This window comes from Gossypium arboreum, chromosome 3 (assembly GCF_025698485.1).
Source record: "Gossypium arboreum isolate Shixiya-1 chromosome 3, ASM2569848v2, whole genome shotgun sequence".
NCBI classification, from domain to species: Eukaryota; Viridiplantae; Streptophyta; class Magnoliopsida; order Malvales; family Malvaceae; genus Gossypium; species Gossypium arboreum.
Genome location: NC_069072.1, coordinates 11681750 through 11698360, shown reverse-complemented (window position 1 = coordinate 11698360; position 16611 = coordinate 11681750). Strand labels below are relative to the sequence as shown.

The following is a 16611-nucleotide window of genomic DNA, read 5'->3' as shown; positions in this document are numbered from 1 at the left end:
TAGCAAAAAAATAATACCCTTTTTCACAAAACAAATGAAAACACAAAAATTTAACATAATTTTATTTTATTCATTTTAGTCCCTATATTTGAAATATTTGTATCTTTTGGTATTTAGTATCGAATTAAAATACAGTTTCACATTCCTTCATCAGGGACCTCAAACTTTCGATCTACAACATAATTTTCTAACATATTTCACTTTATTCAATTTAGTCCCTAATGTCATAAAATTAATTATAAGGCTTAGTTGAATTCCTAATCAAATACATCACTTTTCACTACCTTTTAACTTAATTCTAACATGATTTTAACTCATCATCCATATATTCATTATCTTCAAGCTCAAAACCATGAAAAATCATTAATGATAACTTGGATTTATCTTCACAAATTGAAAATCTAAAGCATGGGTGTGTTGAATTGTGTTTAGATGATGAAGATTTCATAAAAAAAATCATTAAAGAAACTTATTTACTTGATTCAATTGAATGACCAACTGCTAAGATAACAAAGAAGGTTTTTCTTATTTTCTTTCAAGCTTGGACGACACTAAATGAATAACATGGCTTGGTTTTTCTCATCCACTTATGGTTATATATATAGTTTAATGAATTAATTAACTTAATAAACTTAAATTAGCCTTTAATATAAACCACTACTAATGTATTTTATAATAATGTCATTAATAGTTAATGAACTTAATCATTCCAACCTTTCAACATAGATTTGATCAAATTATTTTATAGTCCCTCACTTAATTTCTAACTAAATCCTTTTTTTATTTTCTGAATTAAAACTTCAATAATGGTTATACTTTTGCAATTTAATCTTTATATTATAATTAATTTTTTTTCAATTTAATAACTCAATAGACCACAAGTATAATTTCATACTAAATACGTAAATATTTCTATTCATAATTTCACCAACTCGGTTACAAAATTAGGTTTCGAAACGGTATTTTTCGACACCAACTAGAATCGGATTGTTACAACCCATCTGTACTGATCCAAGCCTATAACGATCCAAGTATGAGAAAGCCCAAGCCTATAATGGTTCGAACCTGAGAAACCCAAGATCAAGAAAATTCAAGAAAAACAAAACTGAATCCCATAAGGATCTAAGTTCAAAATCGATTAGCTTGACCTCGAGATAAATCCGACCCATAGTCTGAAAAAGTGTGAATTTATAACTAAGCCCCTAGAACATGCGTTAATAATTGTTATGATATGTATAAATCTTAGACTATAATTTAGGATTATAATACCTATATAATAGGCTAAAAATTAGGAGAAATAAAAATGAAAATGGAAATTTGCAATCTTATATAGGATTACTTAAAATATAATGAAAATTTGGACTTTTTTGAAGCTCATCAATGAAAATAAATCATTCGATTATAGTGAACATGTTAAGTTGTGACATATTGAACGAAATTTCTCGAAATTTTAGCGGGGGTAAAATCCTTAAAATTATACATGAGTAAATTGAGATGAGAAAATTATTTAATATGTAAATATTAAAATTTACTTTGGGAAATAGAAAAACTAAATCGGGTTGGATCACATTACAGAGTATTGGATCAAAAAGGCCAAAGAAGTACTCGTAATTGAACCTGATGTGAGAGAGGCCCAAAACCCCTCATATAACATGAAGGAAGGGGTGTTCAGAAAGTTAACCGATCGGTTAACCGAACCGAACTTGTTTTAACCGAATTAACCATACTTTTTAATCCATTAACCGTTAATCGAATTAAAATTTTTCAAAAAAAATTAATCGAACCAAAATATTTCTATTAATTATGTCGGTTAACCGAATTAATCAAAATTTATATGTTTTATTTTTTTAAAACAAGTATAAAACATATAAAAATAAATTTGTAATATTCTTTTGACCAAATTAATCGAATTAACCGAATTAATCGAACTAGTAATAGCCTAATACATATAATATATAATATTATTTATTAAGTTTGATTAATTTGGTTAATTACTCGATTTTGAACCGAATTAACTGTTAACCGAAATTCCAAAAACCCTTTAACCGACCTTAGACTGAACTAGATCAATTAACTGACCGATTAACTGAATTAAATCAGTTCAGCTGGTTAATTCGATTTTAACTAAAGTTTGAACACCTCTACATAAAGGGGGTGACAACCCTAGTAGAAATACAAGGGTGAGCCATTCACCCCTCTCCTACTCTAAGTAGGATGATTTTCTATTTAGAATAAACTTCTACAACTTTACAAGGGTTCTACCTTCTCTTCCTATAAATAGATGACACCAATAGAGCTATTAACACAACTTTTGAGAGATTGTTATTATGCCAAAAATAGAGAGAATTTATTCTCAACTTATAAACATATTTTTCAGAATAACAATTTTACCGGTTTCTATTAAATAAGAGAGAATTTCTATGTCACCTAAAAGGAAAACTTTTTTTTAGTTCTGTGTTTTGATTCAATTAGTTTGAGCCCACACTTGAAGCAGTTCATGGTATGAAAATAGCGGAGAAGATCATTTGGTAGAAACCTAGAAAACATCAAGGATCCACTTATCCAAAAATACATGTATGAATTTGGTTAAGATTTATTGCTATAAATATCACAAACTAGGTCGATTTTTTAAATTTTAAATTTTCGCTATACAAGAAAATCATTTTTCAAGCTGGATTATTTTCCAACAGATAGTTCGGCTATGAAAACACAGAGAGTCCATCAGGATGTGAAACATGAGGTAAGATGTGTAAGACCATAGATTGCTTATGGCAGCATGTAGAGTTCATTGAGATAATAAACGTGGGGTAGTCCACTAAGACAATAATCATAGAAAATCATGCAAACGAGGAAAAAAAGTTTAGAAGAAAAATGCAAGTGTTAGCAAGTGAAAGCTAGCCAACTGGTTTCAGGAATCTACCGAAAAAGTAATAAAAATGGGAAAATTCTACCAAAACGGTAAACATAGAAGCTGGTAGGGCATATTGTGGTAACCCAGCAGGGATCAAATATGGGAATAACGTGACAGTAATGCCTTGTATATAGGCAAACGAAAGAAGATTTATTCGTGGATTGCAGATAAGGATCCGCTATTAAGAACTGCCAGAAAGTGCTCCAAGGAACTCTATATGTTAGATGAGGTCTTGTAAAAGTAATGAGAGATTCACTCCCAGTATAAAGCTTCATTAAAATAGTAGTTTATATAAGGAGGTACAATGTAACACCCCAAAAAAGGGCCTAGGTATTTTAAAGGTATTTTAGGAATTTTAGCCTCAAAGTGTCGAAATTTTGTGACATGATATACCGATAATTTTTTCAATTATAGTTTTTAAAAAATTAAATCAATTTTTAAAAATTAGTTCTAAATACCTTTAATTTTGTAAAATAGACTGACTTGTAAAAGAGTCAAAACTTAGAGGTTTTAAGAGGCAATTAGACCAAACTTAAAAAATCAACCTATGTTCCCCTCCATCATTATAAAACCCATGATCGTTCCTCCCACCCTTTATGTTTTGCCATCCCTTGTTCCTTCACACCCCAATCACTCAATTTTGATTCCCAACATTCATTCTATTGATTTCTTTCATTCCTGTAACATTAAACCTTCATAGAATTTCAGGAAAACACCCAAAAACACCATAGTTTTCTCCATTGTCAAGCTTTCAAGTTTTTTAAGTTTTCGATCAAACGCTCAGTTTTTCATCAACTAAGGTAATGATTCATCTTCCTATTAGTTTTATATGTTATTTAGCCTTTAAAACTAAGTTTTTAGCCATTAAATCGCATGTTTTAAATAAAAGTAAAAAATTAGGTTGTTAATGGTGGATTTTAGGATTTTGCATAAAAAAACGTGGTTTCAAAGTGTTTTTCAATTAGTTTTAACATGATTAGAAGGTTTCTAACTTACTTTGAAGTTTCATTAAAGATTTCTTGAGTTTTAATGAATTTTCATAAAATAGCCATAAAACATGTCGAAAAAGTTGATACCTTGAATTGAGTAGTTTAAAGGTTGAGAATTAGTCGTAGGTGAATTATAAGATGAACGAAATTGATCTTAGGTGAAAATATTAAGTATACATTGAGATATTTGAATTTAAAGTTTGTTATGTTATAAGTTTCAGTTACATGAGAACATAGTTCAGGCTTATGTTAAGTATAGGTCGATGTAACATCTTGAATTAGGGCCTAGTCGGAATGGTGGTTTCGAGATCACAAATTTGACATCAAAATATTTACTTTATGATTATTACAAGGCCTAGAATATGAGTATATGCATGTGTTAAAGTTTCATGAAGAAATTCTTTGAGTATGGTGTTCAATTGGAAATTAGGGACTAAATTGAATAAATTGCAAAACTTGAATTCTAGAATCAATTTGTATGAAATTGCTTTGGGTTATGAATTAGAAGGTCTTGGAGAGAAAATTTCCCAAATTCTAAGTTTTTGGACAAAAATGGGCTTGCATGGATGGAATTTTAAGGAAAGGGCTTAAGGGTATTTTGGTCATTTGGTATTTTAATGAAATAAAATGGGAAAAATGAACCACAATCAGCCCATTCTCTTCCTTGTCCAGTCGAAACTTCAAGGGTTTCCATAGATAGGGTTTTCAAGCTTTCCAAGCTCAATAGTAAGTACTTCCAAGCCCCGTTTTTCATGCTCTTTGTATTTTTGAAATTCCAGTAGGTTGCTCTCTCCATTTCTACCCATATTTCATGCTAGGGTTCATGTTTAAAAATTTACCCATGCATGAGTTGTTTGTATTTTGATGGATTATGGAGGAATATGAAAGATGAATATGTATTAAACATCTTTTCCTAGTTGATTTTCATGAAAAACCCTTAGAGGGACTATTTTGCAAAAGATGTAAATGTATGGTAGAAATGAGAAAATAATGGAAAATGTGAGCTACCATAGAAGGAAAAGTGTTCGGATAGGCTTGGGTAAGATAGAAAGTGCATGTGTTTCATTATACGAGCCTAGGGACTAAATCGTAAAAATGTGAAAGGTTAGGGGCAAAACGCTCATTTGGACCGGGGTAGATATTAAACTTGAAATGTATAATTTAGTGTATTAATGAGTTAAATTATGTTGTTATAGACCCCGAGGAACAAATTTCAGAGGTCGATCGAGGTAAACGCAAGGTTTTGGAATAATTAAAACACAACTCTGAAAAGAATTCCAAGTAAGTTCGGATAGCTTAAAGTAAACCCCTAATATGCATAATTGAATGATTTATGAATGCATGATGATTGCATTTATTATTAGCATGAAATATCATAGAAATGCATATTCGATGGATAAACCCTCATTGATATATGTAAAGAGATCCTACATATGTTGCAGTAAGGATTTAGCCCGGACGGGTAATCCGTGATCTCAAGTATGAAAAGGATCTAGCCCGGACGAGTGTTCCTTGAATTATCAAGCCTCTTGAAGAATATGTGTGTATTATGGATTTAGCTCGGATAGGTAATCCAATTAGGGTCTGATTTAGCCTGGACTGGTAATTCAGTTCCGAGCTCATTAAGGGTGTTTGTCATTATAAGGGATTTAGCCTGGACTGGTAATCCCGACATCACCTTATAAGTTCATGATATGGGGGATTTAGCCTAGACTGGTAATCCTGCCATGAAATGTGAGGTTCGCGGGAGTGCATATATGTGAAATGATCATTCGTAAGAATTGACGGATAATGGGTATTCCATCGAGATTTCCTAGAAACTCAACGGGATTAATATGATGTATGTCAATAAGATAATGAATGATGAGCTCATCTACATAAATTACATGATGCTTTGTTGCATAACTAACTCATTGATTGGGTGCATATGATAGGGAATCGTTTCATAATTGATGATTTCATGATTTAAATATGGATGTATGCTAATTACTCAGTAAGTTTACTTTCCGGTTATTCGAGCTTATTAAGCATTTAAATGCTTACCCCTCTCTTTCTCCCTATCTCATAGAGCTCGAGGACTCGAAAGGATTGAGAGACGATTGGAAAGTCAACACACTATCAACTAGACAAGCTTTGGTATAAAGACTTTGTTTGTTTTGTTCAATGGCATGTATAGTATTTTTGAGTATTTTGTTATATGTGTCATTTGATTTTCCAAATGAAAGCATGTAAGAATATGTTTATCTATTTGTATATGGCCACGAAAATTGGCTTAATTGAAGTAGGCTATGACCTACGAATTTATGCATGGTTTTATTTACAAGTAATGGGTTGTTACCAATTGGCAATGAGTCACATGAACGAGCTAAATTCGGATGAATTAAAGTGACATGGGAACCCATACACACTAAATGGGAAATAACCTATCATGTATGAAACCAATGACATGAGGTTTCCATACATCTAGTTTAATCAAGATTATTTACAAGTGTATAATTGTGTTTTACTTTGAATTTGGTAATCACTAAGCACAAGTAGTAGAAAGGGGTGACTAAAGGCTTGGAAAATAGCCTATTAGAGTCCACATGGTTAGACACACGATTCCCTCCTATGGGCATGTGTTATGGCCGTGTGTCCCTTGTACTTAAAATTTTAGCTCAAAGTTGTACACGGGTAGGGCACACGAGCGTGCACCATGGCCGTGTTAAAAAGACAGTGTCGTCCACAGGCAGGCAGTACTGGTGTGTGCCATGGCCGTGTTGATAAGTCAGTGTTGCCCACGGCTTAAGGGCATGGGCGTGTGAGTCCACAAGGCCCACCTACACGGGCGTGTGACACTTTATGATAAGGAAAAATTTCCTTAGGAGCCCAAGGTTTATCGAACATACCCGAATTTGTCCTGCACTGCCTCTAGGTATGTTATAAGCCTCGAAGGCCTATATAAGGGACGAGTTGTTCATGGATGAAAAGCTTAAAATTTGAGTAAAACTTGGTAACCCAATTTGGTACGTTTGAAAATGTAAAGTTCTAGTAATTCCTCGAACCCTTTCCCGGCGTCAGGTACGGGTGAGGGGTGTTACAGTTGAGATATTCAAATTTTTTGTGTTGAAGTTCCAGATTCGATAGAACCTTCTACGAGTAAAGATAAAAGCAAGGAAAAGCTAGTTTAAGCTTTCGGCTTTTTGACAAAAGTGTAATTGGTGAGTGTTTGTAATAATTGCTTATGGACATGATTAAATGCGTTATTTGGGAATTTAGTGGTAGCCTAAACCCTTACTCTAAATTCCAAGTGTAAGATTTCTCAAACCTATGTTATCTTGTGAACTATGTGCTTATGTGTTTGTGAATATGTGAATTTAGATGAGATGCTATAACATCTGATATGTGGTTATGATAATTTTTGTGAAAGTGCAAATGTGTACATGTTATGTATATGTTAAATGTTAGCGACAGTGATTTGCTAATAATGGAAGTATTTAGTGATAGTGCACTTATAATCGGTAAGTGATATGTGTATGATTTCAGATATTTTGGCATTGTAATCTTAAAACCATTGGATATAATAGGCATGGCATAGGATTGTAAGTATTCACCTATATGTACAGTGATTTTAGGCGTTGAGGCCCTGGAACATGTTCCTGGGACATGTTGGAGGGATAAGAGAATGTAAGCTATGCTCCATTCAATGGGACATGTGAGGGGAAATAAGGAGAATGTTAGCTTTATGCTTTACTTTTAGGATATGTTTGAATCTATGAGTCTATGTGATGTGTTAGAGATCCGTGTATCCGATGAGTGATGATAGAGCTCACTTTTATATTTCATAACTCAGGTGCCAGATTATCTTAAGTTATGAATATGTGTGTATTGTGATATGTGTTTATACAATATGTGATCATTCTGCAATTTGTCTTTAAACATGTTTTTTGATTATTGTGATATATGCTTAAATGTTATGTGATTATATGTGTAATGTGATATATGCTTAAAAGTGAATATGATAACAATGTAAATGAACTAGTAAATAATGCACAAGTAAGTATATTATGACACTAGAGTTGGAACTGTTGAGGTTGTGCAATATGGTTGTTTCATTGATGCTTGATGAATTGTTTGCATGGTAGTTGTTCTAGGCATTCACTGAGCTTGTTAAACTCAACCACTCCTTTTAAACTATTGTAGATTAGTAGTGTGCCAGTGTGGTTTCGAGGGTAATCCAAGCAAGTTTATTTGTTATTTCATAGGTGTTCTATATTTACTTATGTTTTAAGGAATAAGGCAATGTAGTAGACTTGTTCATAGCCAAGTTAAATTTTAGACATTTTGCTGGTTTTTGGTTTGGTTTATAAGGATTACATATTAGTGTTATGCTCGAACACGATTTTGTGATATTGAACTATTAATTAGGCCGTTGCATGATTATTTGTCAAAGTAATTGATGTATGATGTTTAGGAACTAAATTGGAATGGATTAATTGCTTAAGCATGCTACATTTTTTAGGCCTGGAGCAAAGGTATCAATAATCAAGTTTTAAAATATGCACCTCTGTGTTTTGAGACGTGCAGGAAGTCAAAATAGAGATTTGGTATTGATACATTTGCTCGAGTATTGATATTCGGGGTTAAAGTATAGATATTTCATGACAAGTGCCGATAATTTTTGAGACTTCGAGTTTTTGATCGAGAAACAGAATGCAAGTTCAGTATTGTTTTTCTAGGTGGTATCGATACCACTTAATGAAAATATCGATACCCTAGTGCTAGTATCGATACCTACGTGACAGTTTTGAGATTTTGTTAAATGGACTTTATGCATGCTTAATTATTATTTTAAGACCTTTCTATGTATATTCAGCATGTATAATTGATAAATAAGAAAATGTTCAATCAAGAACCTATACGAATGATAATATGAAAGGCGTTTCGTTTAGAATGAGCTTTTACTTGTTGTGTATGACATGAGATGGTGGTGTGGTATTTGGATATTCGAGCTTGGCGATCAGGCTGGATATAAGGTGTTACATTCAATTGTACCTAACTCGAATAGTCTAATTTTTAAAGAGGGTTAGTTGGAACCTATTGATAGGAAAACGTACTAATAGGATTATCTAAGAGACAGTTATGTTTGTCAAGCCTATTCCTCTTTTAGGAGAACCTAATGCAAGTATATTCACCATAGAGTTTGTCTGCTAGATACTGTATGCCAAATGGTCCTCTACAGACGGATATGTTCCACCTTAAATTTAAGGTATCGCAAATAGGGCAAACTACAAAGAGGTAACCCAAACAACTCTTCAACCCGAGTGTAGGATTAAATGAGATTAAGTCTGCCAGTATAGATAAGCTCTTATTAGTTAACCTGACTGATGAGATATCAACAAGTCCTTTAGGAATATAGTAAGAAGAGGGAGTCCGCCAAGGACTAGTTAAACTTGGAATGTTTTGCCAATGAGGACATAACCAAAGGTCTTTAGAATTAAAGTTTAAGAGGACAACCTTATAAGTATATGGTAAAGAAGAGGAACAGTATTGGTAATCGACCATCAAACTTTGTAATTAAAGATTAAACATAAAAGTTACAAATAGATGGATACCCCAAATTAGGGATGGGTGAAAGAAAGAATTTATGTGAATAAAGGACAAAGTCTGTGATTATGGTGAAACATCTGAGAAAATACCAAAACTAGTTTGATGGTTATATGATTGGCCAGAGAAAGATCGCTAGATGATCTATCTGCCAATAGATAAGCTCGGAAAATGAACCAGAGTTTGCCATCCCAAATTATGACAAATCGTCCCAAAATGATCAAGGAGTTAAACATGTTTAGTTTTTTTTTTCATTTACTACCCTTGCAAGATGTGATCTATTTTTTGAGTAATGTAGTAGAGAAACTCGCTAAGTTCTTTTGAACTTACAAGATTTTGGCTTATGTTTGCAAGACTCGTTGTGTGAGAAAAGAGCTGGTAGAAGGACCAAACCAGACTGTGTTAAATCAAGGATCATCGTCAGTAAGATGTCATGCACATAAAATAGGTACTTTCAGAGGCTTTTCCTCGAGGTTAGATATATTGTAATTATGTATTTTTCTTAGAATTAAAAGTTTCAATGTAGTGAAATTACGTTTGGTTTAAGGTTCCTATTGTAAGAAATATTTGTAATAAAGTCTTTTGGCGAATTTTCTAATTAAAGTATTAGACCATACTGATTCAATTGTGACACTCCATTCCCAGACTCGGTGATCAGGTCGGGTAAGGGCGTTACTATTTTAATGTCCGAGCATGAAATAGGATTGAGTTGTAAATTTTTTAAAACTTAGGAAATAGGAATCAATACTTTATGAAACTATATTTTGTAAAAAGTATAGATACTTGGTGCAAAGTATCGATACTCTGTGCAAAGTATAGATACCTTGACCTGGTATCGATACCAAATTGGCATTATTTTGTCTGATAAATCGATTCAAATGGTCAAGTATTGATACATATGCCAGGGTATTGAAACATGTAGAAATTGTCAAAAACACCTTTTGAAGTTCCCATTTCATGCCCAAACTACAACAGTTGCAAGGATGCCTTTAAGCACAAATAAGGCCAACACAAAACTATTTCATAACGCCTCAAAACATACTTTCTAATTCTAATTCATACCCACAAGTTACTATAACACATTTAATGCTCAAATACATCATTTTGTCATTCATATACCAACTATTTCTGTAACGACCCGAAAGTTAGTGATATTGGAAAGTGTGGTTTTGAGATTTTAATTCAGTAAATCAGACTCATAAATATTTTACGAAGTTATAATTTAAGTGAATTGAACTTCTATTAGCTAATTTCATAAAATTAAAACTTAATTTAAGTACAGGGACTAAATGGCATAAGTGATAAAGTGTAATTACTTAAAGAATTATAATTAGAACCTAAATTAAATGGCTTATATAGTAATTATATCCTTAGAACTTAGTGTTCGATTTCTAATTGTGAGTATAATACAAATTTTTTTAATTAAAATGAAAACAAAGATTAAAGTATATTAAAATAAAATAAAAACATTACTAATTAAAAAAGAAAGTGGGGAGAAAGAGAAAAAAAAAGGAAGCTTTCATGTTTCAAACGATTTTGGGAGAATAACAATGCTTAATGCATGACCTTAGGGTTTAAAAGTTTCAAGCTTCAATTCGTTAGTTCAATTTAGTCATTTTCTTGTAATTTTTATGTTTTTAAAATCTTGTTACTTCGACCTGGCAGACCCATATAATATTTTTTGATATTGTTAAAGTTTGAGAATATTACTCTAGTTGAACAGTTGAAGTTTTAGGGATTAATTTGATAGATTTTAAGTTTAGAATTGAAAAAGGACTAAATTGTAAAGTCAATTGATGATTTTGTGCAATAGGGACCAAATTGTGAAAATTTTTAAATCTTAGGGTAGAAATGAGAACTAGGGAGTTAAAATAGGTGTAGAGTGAAATTGGTATAAAAATTTAGGGTTAAATTTGGAAGTTATCTTAGTCTCGATTTTAGAACTAAATTGAATAAAATGCAAAAGTTGTATAAATTAGAAATTGAATGCTAAAATGGTTGTAAATTGATAATTTTATGTGTTGTTTTTAATCCGTAGCTAACGTCGACCCGGATTCCTCAAAAAAGAAAGGAAAAGATAAAATCGTCGACCTATAGCTCGGAGTTTACAGTTTGGGTTTCTATAATCCAAACTACTTGTGAATTGCTGCATATTGAACTGCTTATGCATGGTAAGAACACAAGGTGAGACAATTGGTGATGATGAGATGTATTTGGGTTGTTTCAAAATAATTGATGTAACACCCCAAACCCGGTTTAGACGTTATGGTTGAATCCAGAGGTGTCACAAGGTAGGGTTTTGAAAATAGATTCGACTCGTCAAATCATTCATGTTTCATATTCATTTATGTCAATTTTCGAAAGTGTTAGATAATTCATTTATTTGCCAAAACGTAATTTATAGCGGAAGTTTATAAAAATCGGTTTATTTCAAAAGTCCAGTTTGTATTTTCAGAAAAACCTTTGTTTGCATTAAAATCATGGTTTTTAAATCTCCATTGCATATAATATACTAAAACGAAAAATCCAAATCTCAAAATCAACCTGAATAGCCCGAAGAGTCCAATTATTACAAAACTCCATATATAACTTGAATTAAAATGGAATAAAACCATAAACTTAATCAGTATGAACTCATGGTCACCGAGGGGCTCCGTCGCACCGATCCGCCTAAGTCTGTGGATTACCTGAACAGAACAAATAAACAAATTCGAGTTTTCGTAAACTCAGTGTGTAACCCAACAGATATAGACATACAAATTATACAGAAATCACATATATATTCAGATTCAGATCGAAACTAAGTCCCTTACAAAAACAGATAAAAGAATCAGATATGCAGAATCCTACCCCCGATCTTCTACACACCATCTCCGACCATTCCAACACGCAATATAGGGTTAAAAACACCCACCCATCCTTACACACCATATTGTGTCATTATGACACGTATCAAATAATACACAGGCAAGCTGCCAGAATATAGGCGAGGGTCGCCTTTCAGAACACTTACTCCACATATATCAATCCCACCCTAAATATAGATACGGAATACAAATACAGTAAACAGGTACATAAATAACATGCTTAACATGCTCGCATACAGATATCAGATAAATATATAGCAAAATAATCAGATATGCGTAACAATGTCCTACTAAGAGCAACCTATCAGAAAATTAGGTCGCAGAAAATAGGGTTTGATTAGCCCTTCCCGACCCTACGGTAGGCCCACAGTCGATCGGAGTGACTCGTGAGACCCTAGGGAAAATTCTTGAAATTTGGTCCCACATGCCCAACTTGGCCTACCTCGTGTGGCCCGTACGGCCACACCCACATCGTCACACGGTCAAGTCTTACATATGGCCATGCCCTCATCAAACACACAGCCATGTCTTCGTACACATCCAACCACACGGGTGACCACACGCCCGTGTGGCGTCAACAATTTGCATTTTCGGCTTTCGCTGACACTCGATTTTTAGCATAAGAGGTACACACCTATTTCGACTTAGGTGCTATAGCAATCCCGAGCCTACAAAACCTAAAGATAACATTCCAATGACTTATTAGCAACCATTTATGCTCTCATTAACTCAAAAATCGAGTGGCACAATTAGACTTACCCCTAACGAAAATAGCTACACATACGATTTACTTCATTGAAGCAACATTCACTAATTCAACGCCTTTTCCTGTGAAAAAAAAATCCTTAATGATCAAAACCCCCAACACACACTACCACACCCAATTCTAAAAAGACAGAGACAATCACACAAAAACAAAACCACTTATAAAACCCTACTTACCAAAACTTGACGGGAAATCAACGATTTTTACGGATACGATGATGAGAACTCAAGAGATGTGAAGCAAAATCTTGAGAGAAACAAAATAGAATAGAGAAGGGAGAAAGGGAACGTCAGAAACAGTGCAAATTGGAAGAGAGAGAAAAAGAATTAAAATAAAATAAAATTAAAAATAATAAAACAATATCCCAACTCTCCCCATTATCCCATTAACAAACCGCCCCCACTATCTGACAAGATGATTCTCATCCAACAACATCAGAGTTTCCGTTTCACCGAACCACTATCCCTCACCCGAAGCAAAAATTAACATTCTCGCTAATGCAGGGATTCGAACACAGGACCTCCAACATAACAGACCCTTTTACCACTCGAACCAGCAGGCTTATTCTGACATGGATTAACAGGCAGTTTATAAAAGCCCACTCAATAAGGGTAAGGTTAGGATCAGAAAAATAACAACATTTGGTAAAGATGAGACTTGAACCCAAGACCACTCATACACACCCATATACCTAACCACTGAAGTAGATACATATTTGTGTCAGATATTGATAAACCATAATTTATACATATTTTTACCCCAATGCTTGGCATAATTATGGATGATTTATTATAAGATTTAGTGAATTTGATGCTCCTAATCCTTTAATTTCATGTTTTATACTCAGGAAAGCCTAAGATAGCAAAAAGAGCAAGAAACGGGCCAAAAAATGGACAAATTGGACCTAAATCAGTGTTTCACACAGCCTAGGCACTTCTACACGGGTGATCCACACGCCCGTGTGTGACACACGGGTAGACTACACGCCCGTGTGTCATGCCCGTGTCGACATTAATCCAAGTCAGAATTGCACACGGCCTGAGCACCTTCACACGGGCATGGCACACGGTCGTGTCCCTGTCGAGCCCAAGTCTAGTTCTACTCGAAAAAGGCTAATTTTGGGCTATTATGGGCATTCAAAAGTCTATATAAACACCCTAGAAGAGGATTAGAGGGGATACGGAGAGTTGAAGGCAGAAAATACTCAAGGACAGCCATCAGAATCACCTCAAAAGCAGGATCTACATCAAGACTGAAGAATTCTATCCAATTTCCTAGAAGTTCTTTAGGTTTCTTTATATTTTGTTGTTTTCCAAACTTTGAGATGTTTTCCATTATTATTACTAAACTCCCTAAATACCTAAGGGAGATAAAACCTAAGACAGATCTTATTATTATTTGAGTTATATGATAAATACTTGTTCTTATTCTTAATTGTAAATTTAACTCTTGCTTTAATATTCCAGGATATTAATTTAGGTTTTTGAATTGCTTATTTAGTGGAGCAAAAGCCCCTATTTAAGAGTAGATCATTCATAATTAAGCGGAGTTGCATGCAATCCTAGAGATAGGACGACATAAAGCTGCCGAATTAGAGTCAAATATAATAAGGGAATCCATAGATTGAGTTAATGCGACAATAGGGTTTTAATCAGAAAGAGATTTCGATTAATCAACCTAGAGTCAGTTGTTTTTAGTCTCGAAAGGGATATTAACATAAATCAGGGATTTCTACGGATTAAGTCAAGTGAATAAATCGTCTAATTCAAAAGTAATAAGTGAAGTCTAGGTGGACTCTTCCTTGGGTATTGCCTTCTCCATTGGTTTTCTAAAAAGTATTCTCCAACTTTAATCTCTGTCGTAATCTTAGTTAATTAGATAATTAGTTTTAGATAAAACATTCTCTTAAATTTTAGGTTAGATAATAAGAAGATGGTAATTACTAGTACTTTTAGTCCTCGTGGATGCGATATTTTCGGTTTCACCATAACTATACTACTGTTCGATAGGTGCGCTTGCCTTAAGTAGAATTTTTAGTTAGTTTCATGTCCATCAAGTTTTTGGCACCGTTGCCGGGGACTAAAATATTAGGAACGCTTAATTTTTATTACTTTAGCTATTTTTATTTTTATTTTTATTGCAATTTAATTCTATTTTTGAATTTGCTTAAATTACCAAATTTTCTTTTATTAACTTTTTGCAGGTTTTTATAGTTTATGACTAGAAAAAACTTGTCAGGACCTCTACTTTTCGACAATGAGATCGAAAACACAGCTTGCAGGAATCGAAGAGAAATAAGGCGAAGCCTACAATACATAGAGGAAGGGCAAGAGGACGATATTCACACCACAACCGAGGAGATGGCTAAAAATCAGAATAATCCGGCACCTCCTGTGGTTGCTGCAAATCCAGTAAATCAGAATCCAGCTCCTCGTACTATGTATGATTATGCTAAACCTACTTTAACAAGAACTGAATCAAGTATAGTTAGACCTACTGTTGTTGCAAATAATTTTGAACTGAAACCTAACACAATTCAAATGATACAATAGTTTGTTCAGTTTGATAGTTTGCAGGACGAGGATCTGAACACTCATTTAGCAAATTTTCTGGAATTCTGTGACACCTTTAAGATCAATGGCGTTTCTGACGATGCCATTCGGCTTCGGTTGTTTCCCTTTTCATTAAGGAATAAAGGTAAATAGTGGTTGAAATCGTTACCTCGAGGGTCAATCACCACTTGGGAACAAATGACCGAAAATTTTTTGCTTAAATATTTTTCGCCGACTAAAACGGCTAAATTAAGGAATGACATCTCTTCTTTTGTGCAGATAGATTTAGAAACACTTTATGATGCATGGTAGAGCTACAAAGATCTATTGAGAAGGTGTTCTCACCATGGATTACCCCTTTGGCTACAAGTTCAAAGTTTCCACAACGGGTTAAATCCCTCGACTAGACAAATGATCGATGCAACTACCGGTGGAACTACCAATAAGAAAACACCTGAAGAGGCTTATGAGTTTGTAACACCCCAAACCCGTGACCGTCACCGGATTTGACCACGTGGTGTTACCGGTCTTACTTCCCTTATTACTCTCTTTGTAATATTTGATTGCTGTTCCAGGCAGGCTAGCTAACTGCATCACTGTTGCCTTAAAAATCATATCTCGAGTTTCAAAACTCGGAAACTGATTCCGTAAATTTTCCCTGAATTTAGACTCATATATCTATCCATGTATTTATTTCTAGAATTTTTTGTCGGGCCAATTGGTACAGTTTATTAGTTAAAGTCGCCCATGTTACAGGGGTCGACTACACTGACCTTTGCGCATTACGACCTGGATATCTTCTCTTACAGAGCTTCAATGCTCATGCCGTTTGTTTCTAATGAAACTAGACTCAAAGGGGAATCTGAAAATATAAGGAACGACTTCTAATTCCTTCTGGATAATTTATAGTAAATTTTCAAAGTCGAGACAGGGGATCCAG

The 16611-nt window shown here is 33.8% G+C and overlaps 1 non-coding gene across 1 annotated transcript; it reads right to left on the bottom strand.

The window, feature by feature from the left end:
- Nucleotides 1-15917: 15917 nt before the first annotated feature.
- LOC128291212 (small nucleolar RNA R71) lies at nucleotides 15918-16024 on the bottom strand. The gene has a single exon (XR_008280988.1). It is a non-coding gene; the product is annotated as a small nucleolar RNA R71 (small nucleolar RNA).
- Between the last annotated feature and the right edge of the window lie 587 nt (nucleotides 16025-16611).